Here is a 4,068-nt window from a genome sequence, read left to right as displayed (position 1 = left end):
GAGATACCATATTATAGTTTTCCTAGATTTTCTTCCGTAGTGCTGGCGCCTGGCTTCATCTCCAGTAACTAGTCTCTGAATTCATATCATTCTATTCATAGAAATAGGTACTTTTTTTTACCCTATTTACTACATTTCTACCAGAAGGAGTGTTTCGATTTCAACATAATATGTAATATATTATAGTAACTTATCTTTTAGAAAATTGGGTCAAGATGGTATTTTAAAGAGGTCATTTTTCGATTTTCTCAATACCTAGTTATTTAATGCCACGGGAAAAACCACCGACAAATTACGAAAAATCACTAAAAACGAGATTTTTATTTATAACGCCTTTTATATCACCATAGAAACGAATAAAACTAAAGATTTTAATTATTTTGTTGTAGTTTATAATATAAATTCAACTTACAGGCTGTAATAAATAATAACAATATAAAATATCCAGACTGACAAACCGTCTCCGTTCAGAATCGGTTTTTCGTAAACAATGATATATCATTGAATTCAAATTGAATAGGTACAATCCATTATACAATAACCCACTTGTACAGCACTACAACAGCATAGTGACATTCCACTTACCCGCTTTTTTAACATTATTTGTTTATTCAAAGTGATTTATAAATATAATATTGATTACGTTAGATTTTGTTATTTAAGCCAGATAACTGATAAGATATTATATCGAACAATTTGTCGTTAAATTTTTCGTTAAAAGTTCGTTAAACTTTTTTTAAAAATTTTTTAAGAGAATACAGTATTACACTATATATAGATAAGTGTATCTGTGCATTTGAAATGTTTAGGGGGTAGAATCACACTAAAATGTTGATACTGATTTATGGATTGGTTTTTCGTGGCCCTTTTTTTTTTTTATTTATTGAACTAGAATTTATATTTATTTTTTTTATAATTTAAAATAAACAAATATACAGTTTTACATTAATTGTACATTTGAATTATCTATCTTCTGTAAGCTAAGCTTGTGACGAAGATAGAGAGTTATATGCTTAAAAAACTAAAATTTAAAACACTATTATTGCGTAATTATACAATACAAAAGAGATAAATAAAAATAGAATATAATAAGGTTAACCTACGTTACAGTTAATGATACATGTAGCCAATCATTAATTAATTTTTTAGCGTTGTTATAATTGTAATTAATATTAACATTCTTCTTTATAGAGAAAGGCATAGAATTGTAGTATATAGGACCAAGATAATCAACAAATTTTTGACCAACTGATTTTTTAAAAAGTGATGTTAAACAAAACATATTTACAATCTGTATTTACATATTTACATGCAGTACAATAAGTAAATGGGATGTGGGTTGATTAGCGTTAGGGAGAAGTCACCTACTGGTGGCACATCGTGAAACTTAAAGGTTAGATAAATAAATAGTTATAAAAAAATATTGAAGATTGGGGGGGGGGGGGGGATAACATGTGATCAGCCCTCCACTAAAACCCCAGAGAGTGGCTATAATTACAGTTTGTAGTGTAAACTGTGATGTTAGATGATTACAAAAATTATCTCAAAAAGTTTTGTTACATGTAATCTTAATGCAATGCTCACAAGTCAAAATTTATCATACCACCTATATCAAATTGCTAAACGTAGAAATTAACATAATCTTAGTACCCCGTAGATAGTTTGACCAGAGTAGGTACCAGACGTCCTGATTTGGTTGGGACAGTTTCAATATTCCAATTTTTGTCTAGTCGGGACAATAAAATGTACAAGTTTTAACGTCTTACGGTTTTCCCTATTTTATTTAACTGTAGGTGTTCTTAATTTCCGCATTTATTCAAAAATAATGAATACATCAAATAACTTAATTTATTTTTTTATTTACATAATATTCAGAATATTTTACTTGATTTAATTTTGTATAGGTAGACATATAAAAGCCATAAGAGTTGTTCCAATATAGCTAGAGAGTAGAGTTCAATATTATTTTGTAGTAACTCTAAATTAGTTATTAATTCTAAGACCTAAAATTTGTTTTCCTATATAATGGTTAAGAATTCCGATTATCCTCACCTAATCACCTGCAGTAACGATGTAATCATCAAATCATCATAATTCATAAAGAAGAACAACACGATGAAATAAAACACTAAACTATTAGATACCTATATACTGGTAAGGTTTTTACTACTACGAATCCGGGTGGTCACCCATCCGGGAACTAGTAGCAGCGGGCGTAACTTACCATCAGTCGTATTGCGCAACTATCGTATTGCCAAGCCACACATTTATTTATGAATTAATTTTTTTTTATTAACTAACCCGCAGTAACTTAGGCAATTGGGTGGTTTTTAACTGCGGGGGAGGATACTGTAGGTATTTGTTAATACGTGTTTTAGCTTGGCAGAATTTCAAATTGGGCACCCCTAGGTTGCTGCCATGCCCGCTCGGGGGATGGCGGCTTCTCTCCAACACCATAGTCCGCTTGGCCACTCCGTCTCCCACACTTTTATTATTATTACTATTCATTGATAGTTCCAACAATGCTGTATGCGCAGACGCTGACGCCATGCCGTCCGCGACGATACAACACAAAGTAAAGATAAGAATTCCATTCTAAAAGTAACACTTTTAGTCGAATAGTCAATAGCTATAACAAAAATATTACAGTTCAGACAATTTTACCTATAAATTAAAATACTTATAAGTTATATTATGATATATTTGAATATTTACCTACACTCAATATTATCAATACGTTCTAAAACATTTAATATTCCAAAAAAAAAGTAACGAATAATTTAGTAAAAATTACTACAAAAAAGTAACTTAAATTACATATAAATTACTTACAATAAAATGTAATTAAATTACCATCAAATTACTTAAAAAGTAATTTCGTTACAGTAAATTGTAACTTAAGTTAAGCTACTCACCAACACTGTGAGTAAGTAGGTACTGACTACAAACTGCAGTCTACCCTATTTTCTCATTTCAATCAATTCAATACAATAATGTTATTAGTCCATCGGGCGTCAACTACCACAATATACTATGTCTATAGCCAGTGGCGTGGCAAACTACTTTTTAAGCAGTGATCAAATACAGAATACCATCCCACCCAACCCCAAAATTAATGTTCAACTGCATAACCTACTTACCTATTATCTATTACTTAGTTAAATATCTTCACTACAATTTGCAATGAAACAATGTCCCACTACCTACCCATCCATAACCATATAGTTTTACTAATTTATGAATATGTGTGATGTACCTATTCTATTGTATTGAAAGTCACCTAATGGAAACTGTGTGTTTATAACTTACTACTAAACAATGAAAAAAGTTATTCCTTAGTTCTTTAATTCTCAGATACATAAATACCTTTGATTTAAACTAACTATTGTACTCAGCACTTCTTTTCATTTAACTTATCTAGCCAAATATGTTTACTTAAGAGGTTGGGGTGGTGGGAGGTAGAAATTAATCTTGGCGCTAGGTGAAGATTTTGCCAAACACGGTACCTAAGTTGTTTTTTTATTACCTAGGGACAGTTATCAGTAAATTTTAAGCAATGATAAAATAATAATCAATATAAGATGTAATTTATTTTTCTGTAAAGAAATATTCTGTAAAAATGTAAGTTATTAAAGTATGATTGACATTAATAACTACAACTTTAAAAATCTCAAACAAAACTTTAACAATATTATTATATTTTTAAGTATTTTGAACTATTCAATATATAATGTCCATGCAGTGTATTAGTTTTAAAAGCTAAGAGTTAAAGTTTAAAATGTTCATACCTTACATTAAGAATAGTTAAGAAAATATAAATAAATATTATTCAAAAATATTGGCGTATACATGGCCTAAAATTATCATAAATAAATACTTTTTTTCTTCAAAACTATATTACTATAAATTTTAAATTTTATTTATGCAGTAAGTATCATTTTCATGAGCAACTGTTTATAGTAAAAAATATCTTAATCAATAACATTATTCATATTTTAAGTTATATGATATTATTCATTCTGGTCTAAATGTATAAACATTTGTAATTTTGATAGTTGATTATTTTAA

Source organism: Acyrthosiphon pisum, chromosome A2 (genome assembly GCF_005508785.2).
Source record: "Acyrthosiphon pisum isolate AL4f chromosome A2, pea_aphid_22Mar2018_4r6ur, whole genome shotgun sequence".
Taxonomy (NCBI): domain Eukaryota; kingdom Metazoa; phylum Arthropoda; class Insecta; order Hemiptera; family Aphididae; genus Acyrthosiphon; species Acyrthosiphon pisum.
Note: the sequence above shows the minus strand (reverse complement) of the source record.